Genomic DNA, 17,591 nt, shown 5'->3' with positions numbered 1-17,591 from the left:
GCTATATACAATTGTAGCAAACTCTCAGCTGTGACAAGTATACGGATGATTCACACCTCCATTGTTTCTGTTCTACTATAGGCAGGGACGTAGCTATAGGAGCCGCTACCAGGCCCTTGATCCTAAGGGGGGCCTCTGCTATATAAATTATACCACTAGACCAAATGGCCCATAGTAAGTAGGGCCAAATGACAGATTCTAGCGTCTAGTGTCTTCAAGTTACACTTCTAGTTGTAGGAGCAGAAGAACAGATTCAAGACAGATCCATCTAATGACTGACAACAGATCCCGAATTTCCACATTGACTACAATGGAGGCAGTCGGGTATCCCTTGTTTCTTCTGTGACTTTGTCGGATGAAAAAAATCTGTGATTTTAGATGGATTGTGTGCTGGAGGCCCCAAACCCCTTAACCATGTGTGCGCTGAAATAATCCCTTGAAGTAAAATTGAATTTGTAACTAAGAAATCGAAGCAGGAATTTAGTCAAGAGCAGACAATGTACCAAAACCACAGAGCAAATGTCAAGGCAGCTAAACAGACACGTGCCATTGTCTACATGCAAAACCGACAATGATACGGAACCGTCAGCGCAGGAAACACAAGGGTTGGCTAATAAAATAGGTATAAAATTACATAGTTAATAAGCGTGAACATTTACCTTCATTAGACCAGCGAGCAATAGAGCCGTGAAAGCTAAATATTGATCGCCGGCTATTGTTACCGCTCAGCACAGGATAACAGGTTATATATACTCCATCCATTCAATCACAAAACCTGCAGAGTCCAGGGAGAGCAGGATACCATCTGGACAATAAGAGGTTAAATGCAACCCCCACTAATGATAAAAGCCATTGTAAAATTAGGAGATGTCATCTCATGAGACACCTTAAAGGCATGTTATGGTCTTAAAGGGGTTTATAATGGCTGATTTATCCTTAGGATAGGTAATCAATCAAAGATTGTCAGGGGTCTGACAACCCCCCGGCCGATCAGCTGTTTGAAGGGGCTGCAGCATTTGGGTGAACATTGCAGCCTTTCACTACTTACCAAGTACAGCACCCTATAGTTATATAGTGGGTGTGCTTAGAATCACAGCTCAGTCCCATTCACTTGAATGGGACTGAGCTGTAATCAGGCCACTTGACCAATAGACGGATTCTGCCTGGGTACACTAAACTCTAGTTTTACATGGCCGACAATCAGATGGTGATGATTCTTAGACACTGGCTCACAGATTATAGGACCCTCCTCTACGATACATATTCATATACTGAGATAGGACTTACAAGCAGGGTTTGCCTTTATCAGAGTACCCCTTTAAAATGGCTCTTTGTATGGGTAATAGACGAGCGAAATGAATGGTCACCCTGCTCTTTTAACTCCTTAACAAGTTTGCTAAACTAGGAGAGCCCCTTTAAGATTCTAGAACTTCGAGTGACAACCTTTGTTATTACAGTAGTGCTATCCTGTTGTCACCTAATTTCCAGGGGTGTAACTATGGGGGGGGGGGGAACGGTAGTCATCGTTACCCGGCCCAGAGGGAGCCCCAACGTTCTCTCTGCCACATAAAATATACCCCTATTCTAAATGGCACAAGCTAGGTGGGGACCCCATTATACATTCTGCACTGGGGTCCAAAACCTTCAAAAAACCTTTACGACTCTGCTGATGTCATACAAGAAGGCAGCTCAAAGACTCAGATATCCAGGTGACTTTTATAAAAGGGAAACATCAAAAGTATAGCTGGGGTGTCTTTCAATGTGGCCCCAAAGATTTCATGAACCCTGCAAGTGTCCATAGAGAAACCTCTCAATGGGTTAAAAAAGTCAACACATTTTATGACTAATGCCACAGCCACAAGTGTAATAGTGTCCTGACCTGACACTATCTAATGTGAGATAGATAGATAGATAGATAGATAGATATGAGATAGATAGATAATAGATAGATAGATAGGAGATAGATAGACACATAGATAGATAGATATGAGATAGATAGATAATAGATAGATAGCTAGATAGATAGAAGATAGATAGATAGATAGATAGATAGATAGATAGATAGATAGATAGATAGTAGATAGATAGATAGATAGATAGATAGATAGATAGATAGATAGGAGATAGATAGATAGGGGATAGATAGATAGATAGATAGATAGATAGATAGATAGATAGATAGGAGATAGATAGATAGATAGATAGATAGATAGATAGATAGATAGAGACATATGGATAAGATATAAAATAGCTGGCTGGCTGGATGGATAGATAGATAGATAGATAGATAGATAGATGGACGGACTCACAGGTGATAAATAGATAGATAGATAGGAGATAGATAGATAGATAGACAGACACATAGATAGATAGATAGATAGATAGATAGATAGATAGATAGATAGATAGATATGAGATAGATAGATAGATAGATAGATAGGAGATAGATAGATAGATAGATAGATAGACATACACATAGATAGATAGATAGATAGATAGATAGATAGATAGATAGATAGATAGATAGATAGATAGATATGAGATAGATAGATAGATAGATATGAGATAGATAGATATGAGATAAGTAGATAGATAGATAGATAGATAGATAGATAGATAGATAGATTGATAGATAGGAGATAGATAGATAGATAGATAGATAGATAGATAGATAGGAGATAGATAGATAGATAGATAGATAGATAGATAGATAGATAGATAGATAGTAGTAGAAAAAAATGCAGAAGCAGCACAGCATACAAACCGGGTGCAAAGCCAAACTGGAAGGTGGCTAATCTTCAACTTTATATAGAAAATGGAAAAAATGGCAGCACTCCAATATTTAGAAAAAGTGTGGATTTATTCCAAGCAGCGACGTTTCGGTTCTTATCTGAACCTTTCTCAAGCTTGAGAAAGGTTCAGATAAGAACCGAAACGTCGCTGCTTGGAATAAATCCACACTTTTTCTAAATATTGGAGTGCTGCCATTTTTTCCATTTTCTAGATAGATAGATAGATAGGAGATAGATAGATAGATAGATAGATAGATAGATAGATAGATAGATAGATAGAGACATATGGATAAGATATAAAATAGCTGGCTGGATGGATAGATAGATAGATAGATAGATAGATGGATGGACGGACTCACAGGTGATAAATAGATAGATAGATAGATAGATAGATAGATAGACACATAGACAGACGGATGGATAGATAGATAGATAGATAGATAGATAGATAGGCATATGGATAAGATATGAGATAGACAGTGAAACAGATACAAATGATTTCTTTTCAGGGTGCGCTTTTATTTTCCTTCCCTGACACTCCACCTGCAGATATAAGTCTGACTATAGCACAGCCCTGTTGTAAAAGAGTCAATACTGGTCACGCCAAAGCTAAATCATCATGAGAAGGAAGATCGATGGACTGATCAATGCTTCAGCCTAATAATAAGGGCTTGTAGTCTCATCATTCTGAAGCAACGGTGTAAACATGGCAGAAACAACTAAACCCTGTGAGATAAACATCCCCACCCCCAAACAGAAAAATGCAACAAAAACAGTGTTAGTAAATCTATGTCCTGGTTTTGGAAATGTAAAGTGATAAACAAATAAAGATTTCATTACTTTCTAATGACCCATTTTGTTTTTTTATTAATCCACATCATCAGTCAGTTGTTTAATTTTCCATTACATATATCCATTATCCACATATCAATTTCCTAGGAAGCCAACAGATAAAAAGGAAGGAAGGAAGGAAGAAAGAAAGAAAGAAAGAAAGAAAGAAAGAAAGAAAGAAAGAAAGAAAGAAAGAAAGAAAGAAAGAAAGAAAGAAAGATACAACTGTAACCAGAGTACCGTATATAAATCAAGCCATTTTACGACTATGACTAATACCACAGCTACAAGTGTAATAGTGTTCTGACCCATATCTAATGTGAGAGCACACACCTTGCACATATGTACACACCTTCAGAGTAAGCCACCCAAACATCTGTAAGATGTTTCACCAATATTTACTCCTACACTATCTGGAAAGCTGTCAAGATAGATAAATATGTATTAGATTGAAAGACAAATACCAGATAGATAGACAAGTGTATAAATACTGCAGATAGACAGATAGATAGATAGATAGATAGATAGATAGATAGGAGATAGATAGATAGATAGATACTGTAGACAGATTGCAGATAGATAGATGATAGATAGATAGATAGATAGATAGATAGATAGATAGATAGATACATGATAGACAGACAGTTAAATAGAGAGATAGATAGCGATAGATAGATAGATGATAGATAGGTAGATAGATAGGAGATAGATAGATAGAAGATAGATAGGATATAGATAGATAGATAGATAGATAGATAGATAGACATGAGATAGATAGATAGATAGATAGATAGATAGATAGATAGACATTAGATAGATAGATAGATAGATAGATAGATAGATAGATACTACAAAAAAGACAGCACTCCAAAATTTTAGGGGAAAAGTGATAATTACTGAGGGTTTATTTGACATGCGACATTTCAAAATACCCTGAGAAAGGTCCAGGTATTTTGGGACCGAAACGTCGCATATGAAATAAACCCACAGTAATTAACATTTTTTCCTAAATATTGGAGTGCTGTCTTTTTTGTAATTTGTGGCTTTTTGGGTTTCATGCCGGACCCTTATAGACCTGCACCCCAGCCTTAAAAGGGTTAATGATAGAGATAATAGATAGATAATAGAAGATAGAGAAAGAGAGAGATAGATAGATAGATAGATAGATAGATAGATAGGAGATGGATGAGATAGATAGATAGATAGATAGATAGATAGATAGATAGATAGATAGATAGATAGTAGAAGATAGAGAGATAGATGGATAGATAGATAGATAGATAGATAGATAGATAGATAGATAGATAGATAGGAGATAGATAGATAGATAGATAGATAGATAGATGTTGATATATAGACTGAACACTCACAATTGAGGGTCCCGGATGTAGGCCCCACCTATCATATATGTTTGGAATATTCTGTGGCTACGTCCTCATTGTCTATGGTAGAAGCCCGGACACTTTTACAAGTACAGTCTAGTTACTATACATTGCCTGAGCATTGCCTGATCCATTCATGGACACATTCACTATCCATTGCACAAACCTCCAGCTCAGCACACTACCACTATACTGAATGTCCTGTAGATGCAGCAGAGCTGAGTTTGTGAGACTCAGTAATGGAGTTTTAGGTGTAGTTGTGCGTTTGTCAAGTATTTTATCATTTTAGGAAACCTTCTTGGCCCAGCGAGTTATCAGATGCTGGAAATTACCCTTCTATATTTATCTATGTCTGACATAGGCCGGGATTAGTATACTTAGCATAGATAAATCCTATTCTCACAGCAAATCAAATCCATGCTGAAAAAGGGAGGGCCTGTATGTGGAAAGCAAATATTAGCTGGTGATATAATGTACATAAGGCAGTAGTGGCGGCCCTGGCACCGAGCCCTGCCAGCTGGCACCGGCCTATCTACATAAGTAAAGTTCCTGTGGTTAACATTTAGCTATATGTTTATTCTGCCGGCTCCATGTGACAAGCAACAGCTGAAATGCCAAAGAAAATCCGCCAAACTGCCCCACAGCCCCAGGGATCGGGGACAGGAGCACAGACAATACCCCGGCACATCCACCCACACCACACACCAAATACTTACACTTTATTCTCATTACATGCAAGTAAATCTGAATATCCTGCCAACCCAGGCAATAGTGACTTATAGACCACATCCTATAATAGGCAACACCATTTACTGCCCAGTCTAGTCTTCTATAGGTGCTGCATACTGGCACAAGTGCAATATAGTTCTGTATGGACACATGTATGTGCAATGTCATGTACATCTATATGGAGGCAACCTAGTGATAAGCATAAAGAAATAATTGTATAACAGCACAAAACAATGCTATATATAGTGCTATATATAGGTACCATTCAGCTACAGAAAGAGCTATCTGGGTGCAATATATAGTAATATAATACAACGTAGGTGCTGTTCAGTACTGTATAGTATAACGTAGGTGCCATATACTGCTATATGGATACCATATGTCATAATTTAATGTAGGTGCGATACAGTGCTATAAGGATACAATATAGTGATATAGTATAATGTAGGTGCCTTACAGTGCTATACGGATACAATATAGTGATATAGTATAATGTAGGTTCCAAACAGTGTTATATGGATACAATATAGTATAATACAAGGGCCATACAGGGCTATATGGATACAATATAGTGATATAGTATAATACATGTGTCATACAATGCCATATGGATAGTATCATAGGGTGGAATATATAGTATGATGTTGATGGAATAAAGTGCCATATAGTTACAATATATAGTGATTTAGTAGTGGCATTCAGTGTTACATAGCGCTATACCAGTTGAATATATAATATAATGTAGGTGCCATTCAATGCTATAAAAACAGTGCTATATGGATGCAATATATAGTCATACAGTATAATGTAAGTGCCATTCAGTACTATTTGGATATAATATACAGTGTAATGCACATACAATGCTATAAGGATGCATTATATTAGGGTTAAATGCAGTATACTACAGACTATATACAGTACAGATGTAATATTAATAGAATGCACTGTTATGTGAGTATATAAAGAGATACATTTTTCTACATTGTATACAACTACATAGAAGCAACAGATATAAATAGTTATAAATTGTTTCAGTACAAAACTGCACATGTGGAGTACAGGGTTATATGTGTGCAGTACAGTGCTATATTGGCTCAGTATAGTAGAAAATATGTGCAGGACAGTGCTATATGGGTACAGAATAGTATAACATATGTGCAGTACAATGCTGTATGGGCTCAGTATAGAACACATGTGCAGTACAGTGCGATATGGGTGCAGTACAGTGCTATATGGGTGCATTATAGATCACATGCGCAGTACAGTGCTGTATGTGTGCAGTATAGTAGAACATATGTGCAGAACAGTACTATATGGGTGCAGTATATAACACATGTGCAGTACAGTGCTATATGTGTACAGTATAGTAGAACACATGTGCAGTACAGTGCTATATGTGTACAGTATAGTAGAACACATGTGCAGTACAGTGCTATATGGGTGCAGTACTGTGCTATATGGGTGTAGTATAGTAGAACACAAGTGCAGTACAGAGGTATATGGGTGCAGTATAGCAAAACACAAGTTCTATACAGTGCTATATGGGTGCAGTATAGCAAAACACAAGTGCTATAGTGCAGTATAGTAGAACACATGTGCAGTACAGTGCTATATGTGTACAGTATAGTAGAACACATGTGCAGTACAGTGCTATATGGGTGCAGTACTGTGCTATATGGGTGTAGTATAGTAGAACACATGTGCAGTACAGTGCTATATCGGCGCAGTATAGTAGACCATAGGTGGAGTCCAGCCCTATACGTGTTTGTACACACACATAGCATGTATTCATATGGCTCAGATTCACTTCGTGTAATGTCAGTAATACACAGGATCACTATTATGCACACTCAACTATAGAAACACAACAGTTTCCTTCCTGAAGGCTGTACAGAAGGCGACTACAGTAGGAACTATAGAGCTGTGCATGAGCCTTACAGTCACTTCCTTTCCCTTGTGTTGCAATCTGACAATCTACAGAAAGTCCACAATGTATCTAATCCCATGTCCATGTGCTGAAAGTTGTGGCTGCTCTGTACAATGCTGCCCACAGGGCTGTGCCAGGAAGCCATGCCAGGATTGTGCTTACCAGATGCAATGGTGGTCAGATATTTAATAGTCCATTCTCCTGCAGACAATGAGAAGCCTCTGTAGTAGCAGCAGCACAGGCTGTAGACAGTTCCTCCTGCTCCACCATGCAGCACATTCACAAGCCTCTGGGCTGTGTGGCTTAATGCTCAGGCTCTGCCTCCAGTTGACGTCAAATTCACTGTCACATAAGCCAAGAGAGCACTGGTTGTCGTAGCAACTCCAGGGCTGCTCTGAAATGATTTCACTAGGGTCATCCTCCATACTGTGTGCACATTGCAATCATTACAGAAGCTCCAGCCTCATCTACATAGCAGATCAAGGGCTGCTCCCTCACAACTCCTCCTGCACTTTCTAAGAATCCAAATATTGAGTGTTTACAGGTTTTTAGGAAATACTATGGAACCAATTTGTAGTTTGGGAGGAATGGGGGGAGGGAGAGGCTTCAAAAAGGTCAATTTGCATGATAGGCAGGGATGAGGGGCTGCATTGTGCTCTGTAATAATAGGGGTCTGCTAGGCAACTGGTCAAGATAAATCAGGAAAAGCATCCAAAGAAAAGAGGGAAGTAGTGGAATGTGGACGCATGGCGCAGTGCTGGAGCTATAGGGGGCTGGATAGGATAGAACAGCAATATATGCTCATTGACAAAACATAAAACACCAAGGAGTTGTTGGAATAGAATGAAACTTTCTAGGTGTCAGTATAGTGGTGATATATGGAAGAGATTACATTTTGAGATGGGCGAACCTCTCAAGATTCAGCAGTTCGGATCCCTGATTCTCTGTTATTCCCAATGATACTCTTAAGGCTCCTAGGAACCTATCTATAAAAACATAGTGTAAAATACTATCAGGGCTCCTAGGAACCTATCTATAAAAACATAGTGTAAAATACTATCAGGGCTCCTAGGAACCTATCTATAAAACATAGTGTAGAACACTGTCAGGACTCCTAGGAACCTATCTATAAAACATAGTGTAGAACACTGTCAGGACTCCTAGGAACCCATCTATAAAACATAGTGCATAACACTGTCAGGACTCCTAGGTACCTATCTATAAAACATAGTGTAGAACACTGTCAGGGCTCCTAGGAACCTATCTATAAAACATAGTGTAGAACACTGTCAGGGCTCCTAGGAACCTATCTATAAAACATAGTGTAGAACACTGTCAGAGATCCTAGGAACCTATCTATAAAACATAGTGTATAACACTGTCAGGGCTCCTAGGAACCTATCTATAAAACAGTGTAGAACACTGTCAGGGCTCCTAGGAACCTATCTATAAAACATAGTGTAGAACACTGTCAGAGATCCTAGGAACCTATCTATAAAACATAGTGTAGAGCACTGTCAGGGCTCCTAGGAACCTATCTATAAAACATAGTGTAGAACACTGTCAGGGCTCCTAGGAACCTATCTATAAAACATAGTGTAGAACACTGTCAGAGATCCTAGGAACCTATCTATAAAACATAGTGTAGAATACTGTCAGGGCTCCTAGGAACCTATCTATAAAACATAGTGTAGAACACTGTCAGGGCTCCTAGGAACCTATCTATAAAACATAGTGTAGAATACTGTCAGGGCTCCTAGGAACCTATCTATAAAACATAGTGTAGAGCACTGTCAGGACTCCTAGGAACCTATCTATAAAACATAGTGTAGAATACTGTCAGGGCTCCTAGGAACCTATCTATAAAACATAGTGTAGAACACTGTCAGGGCTCCTAGGAACCTATCTATAAAACATAGTGTAGAATACTGTCAGGGCTCCTAGGAACCTATCTATAAAACATAGTGTAGAACACTGTCAGGGCTCCTAGGAACCTATCTATAAAACATAGTGTAGAATACTGTCAGGGCTCCTAGGAACCTATCTATAAAACATAGTGTAGAATACTGTCAGGGCTCCTAGGAACCTATCTATAAAACATAGTGTAGAATACTGTCAGGGCTCCTAGGAACCTATCTATAAAACATAGTGTAGAATACTGTCAGGGCTCCTAGGAATGTATCTATAAAACATACTGTAGAATACTGTCAGGGTTCCTAGGAACTTATCTATAAACCATAGTCTATAACACTGTCAGGGTTCCTAGGAACCTATCAATCTATCTATCTATCTATCTATCTATCTATCTATCCAATTTCTAGCTCTCTAAGGCAAACACAGCCAAAGTTATGTCAAAGTAAAAAGTGACATGATTATAGTCTGGGATCTCTTCAGACCCCACAGTAGACCCAGGGGAAGAGCAAAAAATAATAAAAAAAAAATACATTAATATTCGCCATCCATTACTTTTTTGGGCGTCCTTGCAATGTCCGGCGCTCTCCTGGTGACATAAGGTGCTCCGCTGTGATGTTATCAACTCTGGGGCCACACTTGACTTCATGACACATGGCCTGCCCAAGTTACCGCAGAGGCCCAATCACAGCACCGAGCCCAGGTCAATGATGTCACAGAAGAGTGCAGACCCAAACTGATTCTAAACCGACCCAAACTGATCTCTATCTACAATATTACTGCAACTAGTTTATTGGGGGTAGCAGCAAAATTGAAAGAAGGTTCTAAGTTTCCTTTTGGGCACCTCGTGCCTGGATGAGATAAGTTTGGACATGGAGACATACAGCTTCTCTTTGGTATTGTGTGTCACTTTTGCCCACTGGTGTTGCAGCTGGGCCTGTAGATCCTGAGCACTTGTTGGTTGCCAAAGCTGTTGTCCCTGCCGGCCATATAAATGCTTGGTGATAAATCTGGCATCCAGAGCAGTAAACCCTTGGTTTGTATGGGCAGCATTACCCTGCTGAAAAATTCCACCTGTCTGCCCTTCCATGAGAGTTAACACATCGGGGTGCAGGTTTTCCTGCACATATTGCTAATCTGTTAGGCCCTGTTCCCACAGAGTAACGCGCCGCTCATTCTGACACATAAACACGTGTCAGAGTGAGGCGCTTCAAAACAGATCCCATTGTTTAGCTGCCCCAAGATTCAGGATCGGTAACTGCTGGTGGAAATTGCCTTCGTCCTGCAGAAGAAAGTCTGTTGGGGTAGCTTTTATCTGTAAATGGGGGCTTGTTGGTTGACAATACCACCCATTAGGTGTGCTGTCTACATAAATCATTGTCTGTACACACAATATTTCATGGTATTGACAACTTTTCACTGTCAGGCATGTTACATTTTCCAGTTCAAGGAAACATTCCATGGAGAAATTTTTAAAAAACAGCAAATTGTGCCAAAACTTTGATTTAAAATATACTCATAGGTTTTATGTGAACCAACCAAGAGGCGGTGTTAGGTACAGTAAGGTCTAACAATCCTGGTAAGAGGCCCAGAGCCCATCATACATTCACATGAGTCACTGATAAATTTGACACATTATTCGCCTGTCTATTCTAGAATTACCAGTAAGCTGTCTAAATTTAAGACATGTGCCCCTTGTACATTGTGGACGTGGTCAGCCGATTACATGTATTATGTATTTTAGCACTGTCTATCATCTTGATCTGTCAGTTCAGTCAGGCATGATAATGGTCAAGAAATGATCAGCCATATTTGGTCATTTTGGTCTATTTCCATCAATTCTGGTCTAATCGGACTAAAACTGATCTGATTTGTTCCAAAGATGCGCCACATTGTCCCTTAAAACCCAAGTTGTCACTTTTTAGACAACGTGTGTAGCAGGGCACAACTATTCGGGCACCGCTAAAGTTATATTAAACTAATCCCCCCCCCCCCGTTTTAAAATAGAACTCTAAAAACAATATGTTAAATTTATCTATCGTGCACGCTGGGCGGGCATTCAGGGTCCGACGTCATCTTCAACCACGCCTCCTCTTCCAGCGATGTCTTCAGGTCCCGTCTTCCTCCGGCACTCGCGAACTAACGTTGATAAAAAATGGCGCGGGTGCATGCGCAGTAGCAGCATAAGACGGGACCCGAAGACATCGCTGGAAGAGGAGGCGTGGCTGAAGATGACATGGGGATGATAAAATGGGGATGGGGGGGGTAGTTTAATATAACTTTAGCAATGCCTGAATAGCCTTTTTAAAGGCTATTCATATATGTGGGGCTCATACAGCGTAATTTTGCTGATCGAGCCCCTTTAAGGCCTTACAATTCTCCCATTGTCCCCTTTTTCTCTTGGAGACAGCTCATGGTTTAACTAATATCTTATTAGTCATGCTGCACAGCCTAATAAAGGGTCTGACATTGACTATAACGTAATGACCGCCACAAGGGGGCACTACAGAGGCAGCTTTATTTCTTATAGAAGAAAACTAATCTACATACTATTCTTCCCAGGGAGAACTTTCTGGCCTAAAATCTTCTATATGTCTGCTGTGGTTCTGTCGACAAGGAGAACCCTTTAACTAAATAGGTACGTGTTATAGGGTTTGGAGCAAGGTATGGAGTAAGTTTTAGAGCTGGGTAATGGCTTAAAATATTGATGAAAATGATTGTAATTTTCTGCAGTTTCTAAATCCCCCTAAAAAGTCTCATCTTAGCCTTAGGCTGGTCTTACACGACTGTATTGAATGTACGGTCCGCAAGTTGCTGATCAGCAACACTAGTTGCTGATTGGCAACATACACTCCGCAGATGTCCATGTCCTGCCGCACTCGCCCATAGAGTTCTATGGGCGAGTCCGTGCAGTGCCACAATTCACGGCCATTATGGACATGTCCTATAAATTGCGGACCACGGTTGCAGCCCGGCCACACCACGGATAAAATATCCGGTGGTGTAAGAGGCCACATTAAATATAATGTGTCTGCAAATGGTCCGCAATTGAAAACCCTCAATTGCGGACCATTTGCGGACTTACATTACGGCCGTGGTTGCATGCATGCATTATAGCATCCATATCACAATCTAACATCTTGACCCCTCACAGCTCTCCTTACCAATCTTAGATCACTGCATAAGGTCTGAGGTTAGTAAAAGTATAACATATTAATCCCTTCGTATTCACTCATCTCTATACCTGTTTATCAATTCTGATTTTCCCTTTGGAATTTCCAAATTTTTGTGGTGCTCCAGACAATACTAAAAGATTTCCACTTTGTTGTTCAGGAAGTGCGAGCCCTAGGAGAGGAGTTGGTGCGTAAATCATATTCTGTGTGTCTCATCTAGTGAGTGACTAAGGAAATGGATGTCTGATAGACATCAAGTCATGTGTAAATCATGAGATCCCATGTGTTTGTCTTTAACTTTATCCAAAAATGTTTCTAATAGGTTTGTGTTATAAAAATTTCCATCTGATGTTTTCATTGTGTACTGTGTTTAATTCATCTGTCACAGGGTCACTGGGGCTTTGTTGAAATGTATAGTCTGTGTGTCCTTCCCCTTTACCTCCTACATGGCCATTCCAGTGAATGGCTGACCTAGTGGGGTATGACTTGACCTGTGCGGTCTCACGAGGCAAATCAGCCATTTTTGCTGAAGGGGGCAACAGACATGGCCAATTCCTGATTATTCTAATCACAACTATTCTTAAGTTAATTGTCTAGTACTATTATTCATACTCACCTATGCCCGGGATTATAGAGTAAAACAGACTGTGCCAAGGAGCCCTAGAAGACGAGGCCCATTTCCTGCTACACTGCACCAAATACTCAGCTATATATAAATATATATAGCTATAAATTTTATTTATATAGTGCCAACATATTCCGCAGCGCTGTACAATTTGTAGGGTTCAAATACAGACAGAAAGATACATTACAAAGAAAGTCATTTCACACAATGGGACTGAGGGCCCTGCTCACAAGTGTTTACAATCTATGAACGGCTATGAGGGCCGTCTACTTTGAAAGACTCTCTGCCCACATCCCGGACTTCACATCTGTAGATGAGAAAAGGAAACTCTACATCCTACTGGGAGAAGAGGCCACTGTGGAGATTGTTGGCCAATACGTGTCCAGCTGTCACCAACTAAGAGGAAGATGAGACCCCAAACACTATTAAACTCCCCACACCTACAGACCTTTAAGCCCCACCCCCACCCATCACCCACCCACTCTACGCCCCCATACTCACATGTCCCAAACAAGAACGACGAGACCCCAAAGACACATGAACCCCCAAACCACACACCCCACGCCCACCCCCAACCACTCTTTGCTTTGGCAATACCAAATCTCTTTCTTCGGTCATGCTAATAAAGCCCCTTTGTATCTTGTATCTAATACAGTCTCTGTCCCCTATCGCTCCCATGCCAGGACTCACCAAGGGTATGGTCACATCCACCAGATACATAGTGTACCTTGTGTTTAGGAAATCCTAAATGGAGGAGCTCCCTCTACGCCCTAATAAGGCTAGGTTCACACTAGTGTTGGCACTACATTCGGGGTTTTTGTTCCCAAAGACTCTTCTCTTTGCATTTTTCAGGCAGAAACCTGGCGGACCCCATTATAGTCTTCCACGGGTCACCACTTTTTAAGCGGATTGTGTTTCCATTTTTCGGATCCCCAAGTGCACCCAAAGAACAGAGAGCTGAATGCTAGTGTGAACTTAGTGCAAGTCATATGGAATGGCTGCCACATAAGTTTTTATAGCAATAACTTGAGATACATGTCAAGACTCAGACCAAAGAAACTGCTCAGAAAATACACAGTCCATTGAAGGAGTATCGCTAAGGGGCAACTTGGGCATATCGGAGAGGGGGGCGCCGACAAGCAAAGGGAAGCTCCCGTCCTCTGTATGATATTGTAATGGTCTTAGTAGAGAATAAAGTACTAGGTTATATTCCATAAATACAATAAACTGGTGGAGTGTGCAGAAAGAGTGGCGCGATGGTCTGCATACACGATAAAGCGCCTAATAAATGCGCTGTATAAACACGCTCTTACGTAACTGGGCCCAGTTGATATTTCCCCATGGATTGCTGTTATGGCAGAGGTAGCCTCTAATTATTCCTGAAAATACATTGAAAATGAAGGAACATTTTTGCAAGTGCTTTGTTTTCCTGTGTTTGTTCCAAAATTCCTTTGGAGACGTTGTGCATTGAAAAGAACAGTGCCCCGCGCACTTATTCTGAAGAACATTATCCTGTTCAACAATGAGACAAAGATCTTTTAGCTTTGGGAAAAGAAAGAGGTTAGACGTTTAAGAAAGGACTATTTCCGCTAAAGAGGAATGAAAGGACTTAGGAAAATAAAAGGTGAAAAAACGCTGGAGGGGAAAGTGCTCTAACAGGCGAGGACGAGGAATGTTAATGTAAGGTAAGACAATAGTCGTGTATTCAGCGCCACACAATTCTATTGTTTTCTGGCTCTTTGGGATTGTTTAGGAGGATTTATTTATTAACGATACTAAAAAAATTGGTCTTGTTGCCCATATTAACCAATCAGAGAACAGCTTTCAGTCTTGTTTTCCAGAGCAACCTATCAGAAAACAGCTTTCATTGCAGCAGAGCCATCTGCATTATTAAAGCTGAGCTCTGATTGGTTCCTATGGGCAACAAGGCCACTTTTTTGTTGGGCAGTTTTGCTACTTGCTTACTTGCCGACCTTTGGCTAAAGTGTTTGTGGAGAATGTTGGAGGATTGGAGACTATCCCCTTCCCCGTTGTAGAAGCTATGCCCTCTTCGGGGGGGTGGCACACATGATTTTGGGCAGTGTGATGTCCTTTTTTGGGGTGGACATTCCACTGGGCCTGGGCCTGCCAGCGCTTCCTAGACTCCGGGAGCCTTCTGGACCTTCAAGGAGAGTCGGTAAGTATGATACACGAGGCCTAGGGTGTTATGTAGTCACATGCTTGTAGACAAATACTGGGACAGATGCCTATAGCAACCAATGCGGTTCCTGTTTAATTTTTTGTTACAGATTGGATCTGATTGGCTGCCATGGCAATGCTCCTGTCCTGGAAAAACAAAACTTACACTCAAACCTTATAAATAACCAAAAAATAACAACTTTACCTCTTCGGAGCAACAGCAACTCTCCCATTGCTCCAAATAGCTCATTTGCGTATTGGAAAAAAAGTGATATATTGGAAATGGAGGAAGTGATTCACAAGGGAGAGACACAGGTTGATCCAGATATCCCTCTCCTATCTATCCGCAGGGCTGGGTTGATGTTCCAGTTCGGGTGACCTGGTGACACACTCCCTTTAAGCAAATAAACAGAGCAAACCAGGATAAACAATCCAATGTGTACAGCAAATAAACTCGACAAGACAATGAGTTCTGCGAAGAGTTCATGTCTAGGGGAAGCCTTGAGGTGCATGTCAATGGCCTCCAGGTTACTCGGTACCTGGACAGAATGTTCTCCTATTCAAAGGTCAGATGAGCAGGCATCTCTGGAGGGAGCAAGCTTCCACACTCCACAGGGACAAGCCACGCCCCCTAACAATTATAATATTGCTCTTATCCAGTGAGAGAGCACAATAACAAAGATTAAAGGGGATTGGTTACCAAATACAACACACTAAATGCCAAGTATCAATTGATTCTCGCTTTGCCTCTGAACAATTCGCTGTTTTTATTTTTCAAATCCATCCATCCGTTCCAAAGATATGACCCCTGGAAGATTGTATATAATCTTTCCCAAGTGGGCGGTAACTATCTGTGACAAAAACAGAAGGTTTCCGCCCACTTGAGGAATAAGAGCTAGTCTAGATATAATCTTCCAGGGGCCATATCTTTGGAACGGATGGATTTTAAAAATAAAAACAGCGAATTATTCAGGGGAACGGCGAAAATCCAATGATATATGGCACTTAGTATTGTGTACTCGGTGACAAATCCTCTTTAAGACGATGCTGCCTTTTGGGGCTTATTAATATCATCACCAAATGCCTTATTCCCTAACTAGCCGCATTGGCTGCCCCCCATAGTACCTGTTTTATAGTGTACAGTACAGTGTAACTTCCTCCTATAGTAGTTGGTAAGGTTAAGGTATTATACTATACAAGTCACAGTAAGGGACAGGCCCGGGCATTACAAGTTAATTACATCCTATATAATCCTATAGGACATTGTCATGTGCATTCCCCATAGCTGCACTTATGAGGATTCTCCCAGACGTCATGAATCATTGTGTGTTCACATTTTCGGTTGGTTCATGCCTGACAAAGTATTGGCAGTGTAAAGGAATGCACACACAAGGAAACAATGTGGCTTTGTGTGAATGCGCTTTGAGAATGTCTTTCTACAGGAGCAGCAGACCGTGATGTAAAGGATGAATGTTCTCTCAAAGACAAGTAATCAATTTATGAACTCCATGGCGCTTCTATTCAGTATACAACCGCTGTACAGACGGGGTATACAGTAACGACAATCGCAAAACCTTATTTCCTTGCAGCAAGCCTTATAAATGTAGAAAGGCATGAGATAAAGTCTCTACAGCTACCAACTGGGCCGTTAAAGGGACGCACACCACCAGGATTGTATCCGGATTTTCCACATGGATTTCAATGCAAAACATGGAAACCGTAATCCAATTTCATTAAATTGTATTTGTCATGCAGGTGATGGAGATTGAAAATCCACTCTAAAATCCGCATGTATGGTACATGTATGAAAATAATCAACAACGCTAGTAAGGATGGATTTCCCATGCCTATATAAATGCAGATTTCTATGCAGCATGTGAATGTACCCTAGAGAGAACTCCAGCTTCAATATCTCCAATGGTCATCCTTTTCTCCCAATGGCTCTGAGCATCTCCTGTGGCACAAAATCCAGGCCTGCACTATGGATTTGACCCTGCAACCCCACCAGGGTGGTGCACGCACCACACAGATCCATGTCCGTAC

At 40.6% G+C, this 17,591-nt stretch overlaps 1 protein-coding gene across 1 annotated transcript in view; it reads right to left on the bottom strand.

The window, feature by feature from the left end:
- The window catches only part of NCALD (neurocalcin delta), a 74,326-nt gene extending 66,351 nt beyond the window's left edge, over positions 1-7,975 (bottom strand). Inside the window, exon 1 of the mRNA XM_075270288.1 lies at positions 7,824-7,975. The gene's annotated coding sequence lies outside the window, so the exon portion shown is untranslated. The remainder of the gene's footprint in view (positions 1-7,823) is intronic.
- Between the last annotated feature and the right edge of the window lie 9,616 nt (positions 7,976-17,591).

This window comes from Leptodactylus fuscus, chromosome 4, assembly GCF_031893055.1.
Source record: "Leptodactylus fuscus isolate aLepFus1 chromosome 4, aLepFus1.hap2, whole genome shotgun sequence".
NCBI classification, from domain to species: Eukaryota; Metazoa; Chordata; class Amphibia; order Anura; family Leptodactylidae; genus Leptodactylus; species Leptodactylus fuscus.
This window is presented reverse-complemented; position numbering and strand designations above follow the sequence as displayed.